The sequence below is a fragment of the Chelonia mydas genome, chromosome 17 (assembly GCF_015237465.2).
Source record: "Chelonia mydas isolate rCheMyd1 chromosome 17, rCheMyd1.pri.v2, whole genome shotgun sequence".
Lineage (NCBI taxonomy): Eukaryota > Metazoa > Chordata > Testudines > Cheloniidae > Chelonia > Chelonia mydas.
This window is the reverse complement of record NC_051257.2, coordinates 9684058-9704801: the sequence shown is the minus strand read 5'-3', so window position 1 is coordinate 9704801 and position 20744 is coordinate 9684058. Positions and strand designations below refer to the sequence as shown.

Here is a 20744-nt window from a genome sequence, read left to right as displayed (position 1 = left end):
AATGTCTCAAAAATAATTGACATTTTCAAAAATTTTCATTTTTTTGTGAAAATGTCCATGACATTTTTAACTGAAACTTTATCTAGAACATTATCAATTGTTTTCATTTACTGAAAACCCCCATTTCATTCAACAAAAAATGCTGATAAACACTGATAACATTTTTTTTTATAACAATGTCTATAAAAACGTTGGGAAAACTTTTGAAAAAAGTGGAAACAACTTTGCAATTTTGAAATCTTCCATGAAATTTTAAAAATTTTTCAACCAGCTGTACTGACCTATGTATATTTATTGTGTAAGTTGAATGAGTTGTATAAATAATCAGCATTAATGGTAGAAAGAAATTAGATTCTAAACATTCTCTCATATTTAATCATTTCAGGTTGTATTGATAATACAATATGGAAATTTTAAGAAGTGTGATTCTTAGCTGAGAGTGTTCCTTTAAGAGCTACCTTGGCTAGATAAATGAGCTACCTAGTAGAAGCTTTTCTCTAGTTCATCTTGCAGTTATAATTTATCCTTCAGGCCTGAATTTCTCATATCAAGATAACTAACAGCGATACTCCCTTCTGGAGATTCACATCAATTACTTATACATCATTCATCTCTGCAGCATTGAAGGATCAGTCAGTTGTAAGAATGATGTTTCTGCAAACACCAAGGACTCTGTTTTTGAAAGAAACAGCATCCATGGCAGCATATTAAAAGATGGGAAATGTGTAGATTTATACACACACATACAGAACCAGGTGCTTGCTTCAAACAGCCCCTTTTGGGATGTTAAATGTCTTTGCCCACAGATCTCATAAACAATTTATGAAGGATCTTATTCTTATAGCTAAGCAGATTTCTCAAACAATACTAAAGCCAAAAGGGAACTATGTGTCATCCAGAAGAACAAGAGAGTTCTCAGAACTCACAGCAGCTGGGCTCTTAGCTGATGCAAAGATCTAAGTGCTTTTATGTCCCCCATCACTGCAGTGTCTGAGTGCCTGATGCCACCATGATGGTACCAGATGCCATATAGATAGTGTCCTGCTGCCTTAAAACCCCACGTGTATCCTGGAGGGGAGGATCCTTTCTTTTCCCCATAGGATTAATATTAGTCCATGGAACTCGCCCTTCAGGGAATGTGGAATTTTAAGGCTCTCTAGATAGCTGTGATGTGATCTCAGAATCTGCCTCTGGAGCTAACGAGGAGGGAGCCATCCAAAGAGAAAGCCACAGTCTAACCTAACTTTGTTGGATAGATATAGTTCAGAAGCTAGCCGCTGTAGCTTCATATTCCATCATATGTGAGAAGCCATTTAGTCTTCTGGAGAAATAAGGGAGAAAAGTAGCATGAAGAGGAAGCAATAGCCAGGTACCATATAAGAGCTTCACTGTCATGTAACTAGCTACTCCTTTGTGTAGATGTAAGTCAACTAAACACATTGTACAGTTCTGGCTACTATTTGTGCACATGCCCTGAGCTGACATGTGTGTTGATGTGGCCCGAGTAGTGGTTACAGCCTGCAGAGGTGATGGGTCAAAATTAAACATTAGATTTAGGCTCCTAAATCCTTTAGCAACTTCTGAAAAATCTCCCCCAAAGTGAAAAGGAACATGACAGGCACTGAACAGTCTAAAGTTATGTAAAAAGGTCTTTGTTTTGAAAAGGAACCAGGAATCCTATTCAATTCCATTTCAAAGCCACTCGAGTCACATGGACTTAATAGTTATTATGGAACCCAAAGTTTTGGAAAGTTCAACAATCTACAAAGTGATCTCCTCCATAGGTTGATGCTCTGAAAATTGTCATCCTAGCATATTAAGCAGATCAGGATTAACTCTCTTGGTCACGTCCTCCCTGATGTTAACCCTACCTCAGAGACAGCAATGGGTGTTAGTGCAATGGAGCAAGTTCCTCATTAGAGGTACATTACCACCAACTAGATTGCACAGATATTTTTGCAATTGAAAGGAGCTTTTGTACCTGTTGCAGCATGGGGCAAGAGCTTAAAAGATTTAGGATGTGGCATGGAAGGGTGGGAGAAAGGATCATTTTGGTTTGGCTGCAATGGTGAATCGGTGTGCCTTCTCCACAGTGCTGCAGCCTGGGTGAGAGTATGGATCACTTTTTAAAATATTCCAAGGTAAAGGAAGGGAAGCAAGGTCTGGTAACTAAAGCACTGGAGGTAAGGAGATCAGTTCTATTATTGGCTCTGCTACAGACCTACTCTGTGACCATGGGCAAGTTACTGAACCTCTCTGCCTTGGTTTCCCCATATGTAAAATGGGGAATACTTATCTAGTTAACAGTATTGACCTAGTTCATAGGCTTGTTGTGAGCCTTATTTCATTAGTGATTAAGAGCTTGGATAGAAGAAGATTATATAAGCAAGGTAAAATAAAAGCTAAATGAGCCACTCAGTGGCTTCTGAGTCAGCAGTGTTCAGCCTGAGAAAGTGTCCAGGGAGTCCAGCATGGAAACAGCAACCATCCAGGACATGTAGAGCATCCTCCACAGCACCACACATACACAGTGGGCAGCCCTGGATGCCCCAGGCATGGTCGGTCTTGGCGCAAACCACACCACACGTGAACCTATTAAGCTGGCTCCAGAGGTTGCTGGGGAGCCTAAAGCCAAGTAGCCATTCATCCAACCTGATGTTGATGTAGGAGTTCCTATTAGTGGCAGAGGCTCTCTCCCATTCTGTCTGCCTGAGCTGTAGATGTTTTCAGCTGGCTGGAAAGTTTGCAGCACTGTCCAAATGGAATTTCTGCTATGCAGCTGATGGAAGGGTGCATCCCATATATCAGTGAACAGCAGCAAGGGTGGCATTTGCTGTATCATGATGATCAGTTTGTTGGCTGCATTCTGACACTATATGTTAGGTGGGGAACGTTGGCTAGGACAGTAACCATACCAGTTTTGTTGGCTTCAATGTGCCACTGATAATTTTTATGGTATGATTAAGCTGTGTATCTAATAATCTAGTGTGGGCAGAATTGGGGCACAGTATTCGCCAAATGCATAACGGAGAGTGAGCCTCAAACTACTCAGTGTTTGCACACTGGCTCCTCGGGTAGAACCTACCAGTGTGAAGGAGCTATGAAAGTACAATTTATTACTAACACATCTTAAATTTTAGACATTTTTGCAAAGTTCCAGAGCACAGTACATATTAAAGGCTAACATTCCACAGTGTGGCATGTAAGTGCAGTGAAAAATAGTCTCACCCAAGGACTTGCCCATACATGCAATTATCTGAGTGGTACCTGCAAATGTGAGGTTTATGTGGAGAGCAGGTTTTTTAGGTGTGAAGGATACAGTTTAGGATGAAATAATCTGAAATTTTGTCTGGAAACCCTTTTAAAGTTCCCTTTACTACCTTTGAACCATGTGGCTCAGAGGGAGTGGCTACAAAGCTCTCTAAATGCTGCATGCAGGGTAGAAATAAGCTTTTTGCATTAATCAATTATAATAATTATCCTCCTAAACACATGCTTGGTAAGATATGAGAGCCTTACAGAGATTGATTAGACTAAAATAAGCACCTAATTTGCATTTTTCTGATTTTCCTCCACTCCATTTGTCCCCATTAAGGCGCCTGCTCTACAAAAGGACAAATGTTGAAAAGCACATTTAAGAAAAATGTCATGTTCTGCAGCCACCTGTTAATGCATTGATCCTTTACCTCAAATGCCCTTATGAAAGCCTCTGACAGGAAAAACTTGTCTGTCTCTCAAGGTGAAAACTGCAGGGTAAAGTTTTCCACTCTTGGCAGAGGACGATTAACCCTTAGGCTCCCATAAAACTAATGCCCTATGGAAAAGTGTAGGTATGAATGTTTAAGGAGAACTTATCTGCATCTAAAAACTAAATAAGCATAGAATTTATACTTTTAAAAAGTTAATAAAAATGGGAAATGAAATGTTGAAGAGCTAGTACTAATAAAATTAAGTAGCTAAAAATAAATAGTCACAGACATTTTAGGCTGGAGGGGAAAAATACCATAACACAGTGTAATTGTTCAAGACAACCTATAGTTGGCCTGATCTTGAGTGAGTCAGTTAGAGTTATGAATGCCCAGCCCTTCACCTGGGCTCCAATCCAATGCCCACTGAAGAGAATAGACTCCCATTGACTTTAATCGGCATTGGACTGGATGATTATTTGTATATACCATAAATGCTATTTAAATCTTCAGTGGTATGCATGCAAATATATAGCTCCCCACATAGCAATATTTGTCTTATAGATTATAGTAGCATTGTCAATAACAAACAAACCAGGCTATGTCACTGCATATTTGCTATCAAGAGTAGCTAAACATGCTCTGCATTGTATCCGTTAGTCAGATAAAAATTGACTAGATCTAGAACCAGGGTCAGATTAACCAGCTCACAATAAAATAATGGTTTGACCCTTCATACATCCCTCCAACTAAACCTTAATTTGAGCTTCTGTGATGCCATTTCCATCTCCCCTCCCACCCCCCAACTCCTCAAAATGGCAGTGTTCTTTCACTTTCAGGGTATCCCCAGCTACATCCTTCTTAACCTGCAATTCCTAAATTGCCCCTTCTGGCCCTACCTTACAGCAAGTCTCTTCTCACAACCTTGCCCCATATATTTTCAGATCCTACTGATATCCCAGCTGCTCTCGCAGCCTCACTCACCACTGAATTTAAATCTCTTGTGCTGTGAAGTGCATAAAGAATGTACACAAGGAAGCACGGTGCAGAGAGAAAGCCAAAGCAGATTCCACCCAGGAGGCCAACAGCTGGGGTTGCCAAGACCTGCTGGGGTCTGCAGTTGAATGTACAGAGACAGAAGGAGAAGGGTAGAGAGACAGGGTAAGGCAGGGCGTATTGGATTCTTCAAGAACTAATGAGGAACTAGACTAGGTCAGATGATAGAAACAGGGGTCAGAAGAAACTTTTCAGGTTCTTTGACCTTCTAGCAGTGGTTATTCCCCAAATGGGGGTTGCGGGAGAATCAATGAAATGAAGCTTCTGCTGTTTACTTTGATTGGATTCAATGTAGTATAAGTCAGAATCATTGCAGAATTACTGCTAGTGCAACTTTCCTGTACTTATTTGTGCCGCATCAGAGGCAGACAGTGTGTGTCAGCCGACTAAAACACATGGCTGTGGATGTGGTTTCTCACAGCTGCTTAATGTCCCATTTTTCCCTAGCAAGCATCCCACTTTCCAGGGGTGAACTCTGTTACTATAAATATATATATAGTTAGAGAGAGAGTTATATCTGGATAATGGAGGGAACTTCAGAAAGATAGACAATACCTCATTTCCCCTGGGCTGGATATTGCTTTTAGCTCATATTTTTGCAGACACTTCATGAATGGAGAAGAGAAAAATGATTTCTAACCATACTTCAATGGACGTTCAAATATATCAAAGAGTGGCTCATAAAGATATACAGTAGTTCATGGATACAAAATTTCTAGACATTTTATGGCTAAAAGATATAGACGAAAAAGCATCCATGATGACTAAAATGCACACTTCTGGTCTTCAGTAAATCCCCTTTCACTCCTGGTTAGCTCATCAATGGACCTCAGAGACCACAGAGAGATGGAATAGAAAAGACAGGGCTAGGGCTTGCTGACTTTGACTATACTTTGCCCTTTCCAGACACTGCTGTAGCTGCACTGATAAACCCCTAATGCAGATGGGTAAAGCCACTGTTTGTATCAGAGGAGCTTACTCTTGCTTGAAACCAGGGTAAGCAGCACTGGTGTGAATAATATGCCTACACTAGGGGTTTGCATCAATGTGGCAGTCCTAATGTAATCATGGCAAATCCCTAGTATACACAAGGCCCAAGACTATGTACTGGTAATGCAAAGGCGACAGACAGGTTGGAAATCCTGCACCTTATCTCAGCTATATCTGGAGTTATTCTGTTGACTTCAGTGTCAACTTCCCATCCCTACTGTGACTATAAAGCCCATGGGCCAGATTATCAGTTTCCACCAGCTGAGACTATGACCCCGAATTTAAATATTCCTCTTACTTGTTTTACTAATAATACCTCAGGGCCTGATCCTGCAGAGACCAACTACTGAGTGTGAATGGGCCTATTAAAGTTACGTAGGGGCCCAGCAAACTAGCTCTACAGCTTTGACTTCCCAAGCTTTCATCTCACCTGCCTTGGTGTCCAGGGTGCAAGTGAGGGAGAAGCTCAGGATAGTGGACCAAGTATAGGTCTGTGCAAAGCTGGACCAATGACGCGCTTTTCCATTCAGAGACTGATAAATCTGTCACTTGGTATTTTAGGCACAGGCACTGGAGTTGAACAAGAGCAATTACATATTATCCAGTGAAAATGAAGGACCAGATTCCCTGCTGATGTAACTCCCTTGAAGTCGATGGAATTACACCACAGAGAATTTTGCTCATAGTACCTTAGGGGGACGGGTCTGATAGACTTGAATGGCTTTTATACATTGACGTATTCTTTAAAATCTTCTATCCTCTGGTTTATATGAGGTCCGAAGAAACAAGTTAATAGGATTTAGGTAGAGTAGGCAAACAAGCTGTTTGGGGGGTACAGTGGTTACTGAAGTACCCACTCAACACCAGACTCAAGCTGTATCTGCAGATAGCAGATTGTACTGGAAGGAAAGCCTTGGGTATAATCAACCTAGAAAAAACAAACAAGAGTGTGATGTGTTGCCCACCTTTAAGGTGCCACCTGATGTCCTGGGATGCCACTGAGCCTGCCTGTTTCGCCAGCCTGGGCCCCCTTTATCCTGTCTTGCTGAGACAGCCTCTTAAGCCTCCTCTAGCACACATACAGGGAGGGCCACACCCAGCTGCAGAAAGACACAGACACTGAGATTAGCTCTGGGAAGACTCATCTTAAGGGATTTGCCCCAGTACTTGGGTGCGCACCTCCCTTGGAGTGAAGACCCAAAGGTATATTGTCTTGTGCTGTATAGAAAAATCTGCACAGCGGAAACTCATAAAAATTCACCCTCTCCCTCAATGTGAAGAGAGATATGTACAGCTGCTTCCTGCCCCAGATATGGATTGCACAAAACTGGGTTATGTTATAAACAAGAAATAAGTTTAACAACTACAAAAGACAGATTTTAAGTGATTATAAGGGATAGCAAACAGAACAAAGCAGATTACTAAGCAAATAAAAGAAAAAATGTAAACTAAAGAAACAGATTACAAAATGTAATTTCTCACTCTAAATGTTGAATTAGGCAGGATGCAAAGTTTCTGTAGCTTAGAGTTCCAGTTATCTCTTCTTACAGACTGGACCCCTGTCTCAGTCTGGACTCACCCCTGCCTTTCCCCTCAGGTACTTTCAGCAGTCTTTCTTCTTGGGTAGGCCATGGAGGAGAGTTCAGATTAACCATCACCCCACCCCAAGCCTTAAAAAGGATTTACCTAAGGTGGGAAAACTTTGTTTGATCCCCATCCCCCTACAGAGGAAATGGACCAGCAGTGTCCAAGGTGGTATTTTGGATTAGGTGACAGAACCACCTGCCCTGGTAGTGTCACAGCTATGTCCCTGGACACCTCTCGGGAAGGAGAGAGATTCGTATCTTCACCGTTTTATTGTTTCTTCTTAATGGGCCATCAAGGCTGTGATGGCCAGTTGTCTAGTGGGTGTCTCCCAAATACACACACAGCTGTAATTGTTACATAGTCAATATTCCTAACTTTAGATACAGAAATGATACACGCATACAAATTGGATAATCACATTCAGTAAATCATAACCTTTCCAATGATATCATACAAGAGCCATCTTGCATAAAGTATATCTTAGTTGTGCCATATTTATATCATAACCATATTTCTATGAAGAATATGGGGTGTAACGACCCTGGAATTTCCATTGTGTTGAGCTGAAATCAGGGCATGTAAGATCGTTCATATCTCAGTGAAGAGACATAGGCCCTGATTCTGAAGCCTTGCCTACACAAGAAAGGGTTTGTCATTATAGCTATACTGGGAAAACCCTCCTAATGCAGATGGTGTTTTTGCTGGTGCAGTTTATGCTAGTTCCCCAAGTAAACTAAGTTATACCAACAAAAGCACTCTCTTGCGTTGCCTACACTAGGGTTTTGCTTGTATTAAAATGTGGTAAAAAAGAAAATCACCCCCGCAAACTCCAAACAAAATTACTATGCTGGCAATAGTTTCTAGTGTAGACAGGCCTCCGTTAGTCCGTTCCTGAGCTGAGCAGAGGAATGGAGTAAGGCGCAAAGGTGGCTTTAAGCTATGTTTGTGATGCCTTTATTCTGGGGACTTTCAGAAGCTGACACAGGCCCTGGTATCAAAGCAATGATCTTCAGTGTGGTGGGGCACACATCGGCCAACAACTTTAAGGAAAGGTAACAGGGCCTGAATCTGCTCAATTAAGCCAGTATAGATCCAGAAAAACTCCACAGGTTTCAGGGGCATTACTCTGGATTTACACTGGTGTAAGTGAGAGTAGAATTTGTCTCTGCCGTAGAACGTACTAGAGACAGACATAGAATTTTAAAACAGCTGATTCTCTTTCACTGATGCTTAAGACAAAACTCATTTGAGAAGATTATTAGCGAAGGACAACTGTAAAGACAAAATGATACAGGATCTCATTAAAATGAAAATGCTGAAATAAATGGGTAATTTGGCATTGATTCCACTCCCCCACCCCCTCACTCTGAAAGCCATTTTGCATTAAAAGTTACATGGCTGCAGGATGATGCTCCAACATCTGTTATTGCTGAAATAAAATGATTTGCTTGGGGTTTTTTTTTCTCCTCACATTCTTCTAACATCTGCATGTGTAGCTCTCTCCTGTATATTAATCATTTCCAACATTGATTGCTCACGTGCTAGAATAATGCATCAAAGAATATGGAATTCTGTCTTCATTTAGGCAACTGAATATTTTGGTCGGAGATTAAAGTTTCTATATTTCTATCCACCTACACTGCATGCCAGGTGATTATTGTTTACGAAAATGAACCTGGTGGGTGATATACATCCCTATGCAGAGGGCCCACATCCTCAGAGGTATTTAGGCACCCAATGCCCATTGAAATCAGTGGGATTTAGCTGCCTAAATACCTTTGAGGATCTGGCCTCAGTCTCACGGGCTCACATGAGACATAAGGGGTGCACAGGCCTTAAGCTGGTCCTCTTCATAGAAGTTAATTGCACCTTATATGATTAGAACAAAGCAAATAATTCACATCCTTCTCTGCTCTCAGAACGCTTGCAGACAGACTGCAATTTCCTCAAACATACTTATTGCTGAAAGCATTCAATTTTTGTTGTTGTTGTTGAACTCTATGGATTGAGCCAATCGACTGCTTGAAAACAGTCCTCTGTGTGTCTCAGCTATTCCTACTTTTTCGGTTAGCTGTGATTGGTCAGATAAAAACCATAGTATTGGTTTGCTGTGATTAAACATTTCTGAAACAAGCACTTGCACATGACAATTTAGAATTCTGTTTCCCCTGAACGTATTTGTGAGCGTGACTTTAAAATTCACTCTCTGCCAATATTTGCGCCAGTAGAATTCAGCAGAACAAATGTTCGCAAGAAGCAAATGCAAAAAGTTCACACTGGGTCTGAAAATAAATCATTTAAAAAGTCAAGTGAGTAGCTGCAAACATTTATTTTATTATATGTACCAGGCTCTAGTTATGATGCATTTTAGTGTTACCTTCCAACATCCAAACTATGGCCCTAATTCAGAAAAGCACTAAGTCCATCCCTATTCAGAGAATTAAAATTAAGCATGTGCTTATGACCCATTGACTCCAGTGAGAAGGAAGCACTTTCCAATGAGAAGTAAAACCTTTCATAAATAAGGAGGCGTTATGAATATAAATCTATATTTTTAGATTTATTTCAAAATACTGCAAAGGGAAAAGAATTGTGGTTCTATTTGCCCTTGATACGCATTTATAATTGCTTTTGGCCTTTACAGTTGTTTTCTAATCTGTGCTTGAAGTCAGAAAACAAAAATGAAAACACTAAAACTATGGATTTTATTTCAGGAATGTGCTGAAAAGTATTGGGTACACAAAAGAAGGTCTATAGTATAGTAATTCTGCATGCAGAAATAGAGTACCCAGGGTGCACAGCAGATGGTTTCAAAGGAAATCCTCGAGAGCTAGGATTAAAAAGCAATTTCCAGCAAGTTTAAAATGGGTCTCCATATTTGGGTCACAGAAATTAACTCTTTCAGTGTGAGCGATGGGAGTCTTTTGTTGGAGTATCTGTCCGTAAAAACTACCAGCATGCCCCATGGAAAAGGAAAATTTAAGGGAACATGAATTTGTGTTTGTTTTATCATGCTTTATATATACACAATAGTCACACTCAGGCTCAGGGTAAAGGATTGCACATGTGTGTGAAAGGCAATTCCACATTTTCTGGAACTTGAATACATTATGGAGGGATAGTTAGGGATTTAAGAAAAATCGTTTGGATGCTAAAGAAGAGGAGACATGGTGCCATGCAGATACTCTTCCTGGCTGCACCAGTTCAAGTCAGTGGCTTGACGTGACTGCCAACAGTACGTGTCTGAACATACAGAGAGTTCAGTCTGTTTCAGTTAGAAGTGAGTTAATGAGGAGATGCAGATCAGCTGGGTGCTTTGTATTCTGAGGTCAGCAGAAGATACTGGGCCAGTTCCTTAGCTAGCAGCTCCACCAAGATCACTGACTCTACACTAGTTACACCCGCTGAGAATATGGCCCACAACAGATTTTAAAATAGGCCTAATTAGGAGTCTGATTCACTTTTTCACTAAAATAGTGTAAAGCTCTAGCAGCGTAAAGGAGCCTTAAAATGGATGTAAATTACTCTTACATCCCCTTTAAGGCCCCTTTTATGTTACTGTAGCAATGTAAAGGGGCCTAATCTAAATGAAAATTGGGCCCTAGACACCATTCAGTACTAAACAATTAAATGTAGCAACTGATATTGTTTTATCTTGTCCATAAAACTAAATCAGGCATATTTTGAACAGAGCTGGAAAGTTCTCTGAGCAAAGGTGCCTGACGCTTTGCTGAGTAAATTATAAAAACAATTGCTGGTTTAAATTTCAGCAGGGGAAGGAGTTAATTGCATTGCACTTTGGCTATTATGTAAGCTACATGTTAACAACAAAGGGCAATGTAGTCCTGAAAGGGCATCCTAAGTGTCCTGATGGGATGACTAACTGCAGGTGTTTTAACAAAGTTAATTAACAATCTTAAATTTTCTTTTTCCTACAGCACTGATCTAAGGTGGATATCAAAGACCCTGAAATGTCTTATCTACTATTCAGAAGGGGGAACAAAAGAGTTCAAATGCTTGTTATAAGGTATCTTTCAAATGCCCTACGCTGCTGTCCTTGGGCCAGTTCTAGAATTGTTCAGTAGGGCCACAACTACTTTTACCTTGGTAAAAGTCTCTTATAAGTGCATGTTCTATTGTCTTAAATGAGACATCTACCCTTGTATGGCCGCATATGACCAGCTCTGAAGAGTTTCACACAGTACTTCAGATTTCTATTCTATTCAGGTGGTCACACCACAATGATAAGTGCAGTATATGAGTGCTTGATGACACCATGTTGTGTCCTTCACTGGAAGAATCAAATGAATAATCTTTCTACTTAAAAGATCATAGTGTGACATGATAAACTAGAAGTTTTCCCTGTGTTTTAGGTTCAATTTAAACTATAGAGGTCTTGTCAAACACAAATAATGCCCTCATTTACTTATACCTTTACCACCTCATTGTACTCAGTGGGGCCAGGTTCTGACCTAAGTTACATCAGTAAAACTCCAGATGAACTCCACTGATGTCAATTCCAGGTTTACATCAATGTAAATGAGATCAGAATTTTGCTGTGGGTTTTCAAGTGTCTATATCTTGCAAGAGGAGGCAGACTCGTTTGAAACATATTCTTCTCCTTGTTGTTCTTTTTAATAACTTCTGTCTTTTGAAAAAAATCTTAGAAGATTCTATTAAGTGCCTTGAGAGAAGGTTTGATCCAAAGCTCATGGAAGTCAATGGGAATCATTCCATCGGGTTCAGTAGGTTTTAGACTGGGCCCTGAGTGAAGAAGTTAGCATTGGAGTTACAGCGGCAGAGTGAGTCTGTTTTATTGATTTTTCACCAAACTGTGCAGCCAAATGTTGAATACAGGAAAGAACTTCTAATAAAGGGAAGAACCCTATTAATCAAACTGTCTGGGTTATTGCCTGCCTCGTAGAGCTGTAAAATGTCGGTACTGCACTTGGTTTATTAGGCTGTTTGTGCATCATTTGTTTTCACTTAAAACAGTGATTTTCAAGCTAAATCGCTTTCACTTGCATGCAGCTCTTGTAGAGCCTATGTCCAAATATAAGGGTGAGAGTGATCTCAGGCAGTGCCAGTACACCACTGAGCTATAAGCACTCCCTCTGCTGCTCATGTGCAAGGGTACTGAGCCCCCCCTGCCAAGAGAGCACCACTTCCCCAGCACTCCCTCCCTCCACAACTGCGATGGGGAACGAAAGACCGAGAATCCCACCAGCTGCTTTCTATAGAGCAGGGTGAGGAACTACTAGGTTGTCGTGTCCCAAAGTGGACTCCTACTTTTCCCAGCACCTGAAAGGGCTAAGTTCTACTGCCAGATACTGATTTCCATGGGAGCCATACTTGTGTAAAAGCACTGCAGTCTTCTGAAGGCTACAGTTTTGCCACAGCTCTTTATAATGTTTCAGATATATTCTGAAAAGCGTAGCATCAGGAAAGTCTGAAAGGCTCAATTCCATGGAGTGTTTCAGGATTACTCCCTATTTAGATCTAAAGGTAGTGTGGTGTATTAAAATGCATTGTTCTGAGTGGATTACTGAAAGCACTAACCTATTCATCTCAAGGCCATGGATTCACATGTAATGTGACTAGTTAAGCAAGGGTGAAAGATCATATGCTGATGAATTTGTGCTTTCCTCCTACATAGGCTTATATGGACTGCTTTATTGATGGCACTTTGAGTACTGAGATGCGGAAGGGGAGATAATGAACAATTGATTCTTCTCTGCAGGTCTCTGTTGCTTACTGTTGGACTTGGACAAACCTAATCTGTGAGGATAATTAAAGTTCCCTCACTCTGATTGCTGTAAGTGGAGTAGGCCTTGTCTACACTTAAAAATTAAATCGACCTAGCTACATTGCTCCGAGCTGTGGAAAATTTACACTCCCTATGCAATGTAGTCAGGTTGACTTAACCCCCTGTGTAGTTGTGGCTAGGTCGATGGCAGAATTCTTCTGGGGAAAAAGAGATGGATCAACTATGTTGATGGAAAACCCCCTGTAGCTGGTGTAGGACGTGTCTACACTATGCTGTGCTGCTGTAGTGTAGACCTGTCCTTGGTTTCATGAAACTTATTAGGAGCCTATTTGCCCTATACAGGGAGAAAAGTGAAACTGCCAAAGCACAAGCAACTGGCAAAAATGATAAAGCGAGCGCCAATTTGTTATCTAACTGCACATGTTCTGAGTGATTCCTTAACGGCATTTTGTAGCCAGAGAAAAAACCCAACCCTGTTGACAAATTGAATAGCACAGTTCTAATTGTGAATTGTCAGTAAAGATAGCAAATGTAACAATATTTTGAAGGATACTTTCATCAGGATTGCAGACGGATTATTTATCTCAGCATGGTAGATGGCTTCTGCTGTTGTTACGTGTATTGCATTTAGTTCAGAACAGCTACTAGCATTCCACTGTCAGTTACAGTTAGACAGAAGTGTCACCTGACATAAGAATATCATTAATAAATATTTAGCCTTGTTCTGTCTCAGAAATGCCTCTTGCAGGATTTCAGGTAACCAGGACATGAGCATACAATTGTAGGATTTGCAATTTTGCTAGAGTCTTAAACAGCCAGAATGTTTTCAGGTGCACTTCACCCCGACGAGCTGAAGTGCCTACAGATACAGAACACATCCTGTCCACCTAAAGGAAGGTATCATTACCGTCAGAGTCGAACACACCAACAGGTGCAATTTATTCTACTGGTGACTGATCAGCTCTCAGGAATACTAAGCATGGGGAACACTCTGGGCCTGTGCAAAAAAGAACAAACAAACTAAACTTGTGCTTTAAGTCAGATCTCTGGAGATGTGTACCTGCTCAAACAAGTATGTACTTCCAAATATCATAGGAGGTTATTTAGTATGGTAGTCATAATGGGTATACCCCATAGCCGGGGTTATCATCATCATTACCTTGCACATCTTTGCCATCAGGCAGGTACTAAATTTGTCCTTATTATGTTGCCTTAGGACCTGATCCGAAGCTCACTGAACTCAATGGAAAGACTCCCATTGACTTGACTCCTACTCATCTTTCTGTACAAATCAACTGTGAATGCTTTAGGGGGGTATTTATTACGAATTTACAGGCTTTTCTAGGGCACATTTATCCTCACACCACCTCTGTGAAGCAAGGGCATATCTCCAAGTGACTTGCCTAAGTCACAAAGAAAGTCTATGGCAGAGCTGAGAATGAAACTCACATCTGACATGCCGATTCAGTGCCTTAAGCATAAGACCTCCCTTCTTCTTGAGAAGCCCTGGCACTCCTAATTTTGAAGGGTGATTGAAATCCCCCATGAATGTTAATCACACAGCAAGCTAAAGGCTTGATTCTGCAAACACCACCAAGCACAGTGCTTACTATTGTGAAACCAAAGGGATTGCTCCAAGCAGTCAATGCTCTGCTAGGTAGTGATTGCTTCCAAAATTGGGCCGTGAATTGAGTTTTACACAACTGGAATACTGTTTCGCTCAGATTGTGCACTCGTATAAATAATTGGCCAAATTCTACACTGATTTACTCCCACTAACAGCAGTGAGGCTGCAGGGTCGTTCCGCACAAAATTTGCCTGAATGAGCTTAGCTGCATTGATGAGAGACCACAAGAGACTTCTTCCATCGACTCCTTTTCTAATACTAATAATACTCCTGCTAATGACATGTCCTGTATTCCTACAGGCATTGCTATCAATGGTGAATATTCTTGTAATCAACCGTGGTAAAAAACACTCAAAATTAAGAGTGTCCCTAAAAGCCATAGAAACCATGTGCTGGCTTCCCGCACAAAGAAGTTATGGAAAGTTGTGCAGCTGACATGTGCACCTGGCTGACATATTCAGCAGGATATTTGGCTTGGATGCTGGACCACTTTTGCCAAAAGTACCTCTCTCACTGCGCTGGTTAGGGATAGAGACTTCATTATATTCCTTCTTTCCTCCCCTAGTGAAAAACAAACTGATTCACCAGTGCCAGACCCTTGCCAGAATGGAAGCTATTTGGGGACTTTGATCATTAATCAAGCTCTGATCATTCAGCAAAACGTTGATAACGAACAAAGGGTTCATTAAGGTTTATTTCTTTAACTCTGGTGGCAGACATGGATTGCCATTTTGATTTGCTTGGATGGTAATCTGGCCCATAAAGCTGAAGCGTGATGTGCAAACTGCTTCTCTGGCATGCCCGCACTCATGCCATCTGTGTTAGGATAGAACTGAGCCTGCTCAGAAGGTGGTCTGCCAATTTTAAACAGGGCATGGGTGCCAGCCACAGATGGATTTGAAAGGATAGCCTCAAGAAGGCAGAAATTGATACTTCTGCAGAAAGAAGATTCTCTTGTTGGCAAGAAGCTTCACTTTAAGGCATATCTCATCTGCTGGGTCTTGTGGGAATTGGAACATCAATGAATGCTCTCCTCCTCTCTCTCCTTTTACCAGCCCGCCATCCCATCGTGGGAATGCTGTACATGGATTAAGTAATCCAAAGGCATTTTTTAAACCAGTGGCAATCACTGCCCTTCATAAATGTTCTCTCTCTCTTCCAAAGGTGAACATCCCTGAAGTGAAAAGTGCACCCCTCAGAAGTTTCATAGTATTGTGTCTGTCTAGGATGTGAGCTCTGTCACTCCGGGACTTCACTAACTTTGAAAAAGGCTCAGGAAGAAGCATGCTACAAAAATTCTTGCCTTTTTTTCAACGTGTGTAATCAAAATTACCATCTCAGTTGATGCTTGGGCATCTAGATTACTCCACTAAGCAGAAGAGACAGAAGGTGCACACATTATCCCAGTGCCTCCTGAGGATAAATCGTGGACCTTTCTTCATTGTGTCCAGAGATGCACCACCATAAATATACATCATACATTTCCTCAGACTGCATGGTTTAGATCTCCACCATAATGGAATACAGTGGGACCCACCTGTAGGACCTGATCCTGCCAACCTTGCCCTATTGGATCAAAAGCCCTGGCTTTACTATACAGCAGGATGGGGCATCAAACATTATGACAGGAAAACGTTTGGTAAGTTTGACACTCGATGAGCCGGTCTTCTCATGCTGAACTAAAAAGTGTCTTGACACAATATGTGACTCAAGGAAGTAAGTAAAAGTGATTTCAACTCGCTAACTATACACTCTGTGAAAGAGGATTTCCATATATATTGCTTTAAATTTACCTTGTAATTACCTTGGTTGAGTGACCACATTCTTACATTAAGGATATATAAAAGGGAAGCATTGATCAATTTCCACTAACTTCCCCTTCATAATCTTAAACACCTCAATCGAGTCCCCTCTAAGCTGCCTCCTTTCCAGTCTAAAGGAGGCCGGATTTTGCACACTCTCATCTACGCTCTTTAATTACTGCTCTTGAGAGAGTTTCTGCCAATGCACGGTGTTATTTTGTCGTGTCACATTGAATTGCATCAGCTTTATTTTTAGGAACGAGAAGAGGGGGAGGCAGAAACAGGATGTGGGCTACAAATGGAACCAGAGGGTTTTCTTAAGGACAGTCTGAAAATAGACAAGAAAGGTAGCAATGCTGTTTCAGGCAATAATCCATGAAAGGAAAAAGTCAAGTCAATGGAAAGTAGGGCTGGGTGTGTGGGGAGAAGGGAAGTGAGGTAGAGGAGTGAGCAGGTGTCAGGGGAAAAGTTGATCAGCTTGATTCTCATTTACACTGCCAGAAAGATATAAAGTGGCTCTAGCGTAAATGAGAATCAGGTGTAATGAATTCCAGGTACTAAAGGGGGCTTGATGTGCAAGTCCTCAAATTTTACATGTGGAGGCTTTGTAGGAACAGAGCCAAGGGTCATATGACAGAGTTTACCATAATGGATAATTTGGCCTATTAGCTGACATGTCGTCTGTGATGAATTGTCATGGTCATGATGGTCAATAGGATCTTTTCCATCTCTAAGCTATGATCTTAAGGATAAATTTGGCACTGGGGCAAGCAGTCCCAGCTTCATTGACTTCAGTGGACTTCTGCCTGCTTACACCATGGTTGTGTTTATCTCCTAAGGTTGGAATGATTTGCTCTTGCATCATATGGCTCTGGGTACCAGCCCCACCTGCAGGGTCCCTGTTGCCTTCCAGGGCAGTTCCGTGTGCAGGAAGCACATGATTGGTCTTTCTTGTTTACCTTCTGCTGTTTGTACCATTTCAGGCACAAGCTGGGAGTTTATTAGACTTTGAAAAACCAAAGAAAATGAAAGTTTAAGAAAAGGAGAAGGGGGAAGAAAAATATTTACTAAAATAAAGAGAAGGAATGGGAAAAAGAAAACAGGGACGGTACTTTACAGAAGGGTAATGATTCTTTGCAACTTTCCACTCTGGTTTTCAATTGACCTTCGACTAGACCCCTTCTGTAAGCTTCCCTCTCTTTCCCATTCCTTCTCCTTTTTTTAGCAGATTTTCCCCCCTTCTGCCTTCTCCTTAAAGTATTAAGTGCTAATAAGGGGGTAAGCCCGCGGCGTGCCAATATCACATAATGTTTGCACCCTCGAAGTGCTTCAGAAATATTAAACCTTGCAAAACTCCTGTGAAGCAGTTGGGTGATATAACAGATGGCTGGGTCTAGTCTCTCATCGCAGTAACACCACTGTAAATTTGGAGTTAACTCCATTGCAGTTACAAAATTACTAGCACCACCGCCCAGACCTCCGCTACTGTAAATCACTATAAAACCCCAGATGTTAATGGAGCTCTTCTGATTTACACCAGCTGAGAGTCTGGCCCAGTGACTTTAATAAAGCCTTTACACTGGTGTAACTGAGTTAGTTAGTTTCATGAGAGACTGAGGCAGAAAGCAGAAGTGCTCCCAACTCAAATATCAGAACCAGTCAGAAGTAGTTTTGCGAGCCACCTACCTCAAGTCAGTGTTCGGCAAAAGACTTTAAAGCAGTCAGATAATAAAAACATTTTCATTTCACTGTGCGGTAGAAATGTAAAAGTGACTTTGACAGAGAGACTGTAGTGGGGAGAGTCCTCATTTAAATATGCTTTAAAGAAATGGCACAATGACATTGTCACAGTGACAAAGTCAATATTATGCTTCTTGTTTGCATAGCTAGGTGTGAAATAAGGCATCTTGTAGTAAACACATTAGACTGTCTGCTGGGAGACTCAGCTGATGTGCTCTGATCTTTTAAATTTCGTGCTAGATCAGGCTCCCTGGCACCACATTTATTTATTTATTTATTTATTTTAAAAAACCACACCCTGCAGAGAAAATGGAGATTTAGTGGAGACAGAAATAGAAAGCCACATTGCAATCTAGTTGACACTGCTATAATTTGGAATAACTCAACTGAAATTAATAGAATTGTTTGAGATTTACACCCACGCAAACAAAAATCAGAATCTGGCCCATCAACCTTACTTTTTTCCCATGTCTTTTTGTTCTGTGTTTGTACAGCTCCTAGCATAATGAGATCCTGGTCTACAACTAGGCCTCCTGCGGGTCACCCCAGTACAAATAACAGACTATAATTGAGAACTGTAGTAAAAGGTTTAGAGGCAGCAGTGGTATAAGAGAGTGAAAGGAAGACTGATAAAGTGATAAGGAAGGTTGGAAGCAGGCTGGGCATCTTGCAGTACCTGGGTATCTTGCATTATGTCTGCCCTTATTACTGTACCTGTTCTGTAGATAAAGACTTTATACGGTAGGGTTGTTAACTGGGTGAGAGAAGATCAGAATAGAAATTAGAAGGAAGACAGGAAAGCTTTGAAGGTGATGTTCTCACCTTGCTTTGAACAGTCTACATTGAATGTAGGCCAAATGGAGATCTGGGTTTCTTGATAATGGAAGAGTGTGACTCTCTGGCCAGTGGCTCCAGTGGCTGGATGTTCTGCAGCAGCAGGCTTTTTGCTTTTCCCCGACAGCCTCTCCAGCCCTGTGGGGATCTGCTTCTTCTTACGACTCAGCCCTCTGAGTCTACAAAGTCCCTCCCTTTCCAGGGTAAACCAGTAGTCCAACAAACAATAGTCCACTGACCTCACCTTAGACCTTCAGTCCAACTCCAGACTGCATGGTATCAGGGGTTTCAATAGTCCATACCGCATGAGTCTCGAGGTTTCCACCCCACCTTCCTCAGGGGGCTGCTAGGGGAATTCCTCTCCTCTGGGTTTCAGTTTAGGGTCCCTTAAATAAGCAGTCAAGGCCTGGCTATGCCAACCCCTTGCTGTCTCCCTAACACAACCTCTCTTAGGCCTCTTCCCGGGCTCACTATGTATCAGCATGGCTCTCTCTAAACCACTTCTCCAGGCTCACCACAGAGCTTCTTCGCACTTTTGCCATCCAGCTGGTTCTGTTGAAGGTGCGTTTTCTCCCCTCCCCTGACCCTGCAGGCATCTTCCTCTCTGCCAGCTGAGAACCCTGGGCACACTTCCTTCTCCCAGCATTCCTTCACCAACCTCTGCCTGGTGCTCCCAGCTGCAGGCTACCTTCCTTGAGGCAGGTTCTGTCTGTCAGCGGGACAACTCAGCGACCTGGCTCCAGCCAGGCTCCTCTCCCTGAGTGAACCAGAGATCTGCTGCCCTTTCCTAATCAATTCCCAACTGAGCCAGGTTCATCCCTTGGTTAACTCCTCCTTCTATTGCAAGGGTAGTGGGGCAGGGCTGTTTGAGCCCACAGGCTGTCATTAACCCCTTCTGGCCCAGTGTGAGGTTGGTACACCCGTGACAGTAACACAAATAAGGGATTATTGACCATGGGGGACAATCTTTCATTACTGCAGCAATGATCAAATTCCAACTCAGGAACAATACCAAAAGCCAGTACTATCTTCATGCTCTTTGCTTGCCTCGGGAAAATAAGTTGGTCAGTCCCTAGTGGGCAAGTGTCCGCATCACAAAAGCCATTACCATAAACTGGCAAGTCTCAATAGAGCAGCCAAGAACAGAATAGGCTGTGGAGACTTAACTCACCCCCGGGGTTCAGTCCCTGTGGGTACCGGTTGAGTCACATTGGAAGGACAGCCTGGGAGAAGTTTCCAGCCACTGCCTGTGGACAGATGAGAGACCTCAGCAATCCATCACATTTCATGAGTGCTAATTGCACTCTCTTTTGGTTTTTGAGTAATTGTCCCTCCCCCCGCATAATCATTTTAAAAATTAGTCTCAAGGAGAGTTCACTTGGTTGTTCAGAAAATATATTAGCACTTTCCCTACGGAAAACAGACTTTTATTTTGCCCCCCTCAGAACTTGTCAGGAAATGATCTATTGAAATCAAATGCATAAATTATACATGTCCTAGAACTTGCTTTGGAATGATGAGTCTGATAGGAGGCTGATGGAAATTAACATGAGCTCTGAAAGATCAATTCTCTTTTAGAATCAGCAGAAGTCTTGATGCAGATATGATCTGTAGGCGTACAGCAGCACCTACTTATCAAATTAGAAAAATCCCAT

At 41.7% G+C, this 20744-nt stretch overlaps 1 protein-coding gene across 4 annotated transcripts in view; it reads left to right on the top strand.

Annotated features, from left to right (window-relative positions):
- Positions 1 to 20744, top strand: part of LYRM9 (LYR motif containing 9) — a 75975-nt gene that overhangs the window by 13449 nt on the left and 41782 nt on the right. Inside the window, exons 1-2 of one of the 4 annotated variants that reach the window (XM_037880519.2) lie at positions 11273 to 11346; positions 15878 to 16352. The exons of 2 other annotated variants lie outside the window; for them this stretch is intronic. The gene's annotated coding sequence lies outside the window, so the exon portion shown is untranslated. Of the gene's footprint in view, positions 1 to 11257; positions 11347 to 15877; positions 16353 to 20744 lie in introns of those variants that run through there. One more of the 4 variants, XM_037880520.2, reaches the window with a different exon arrangement.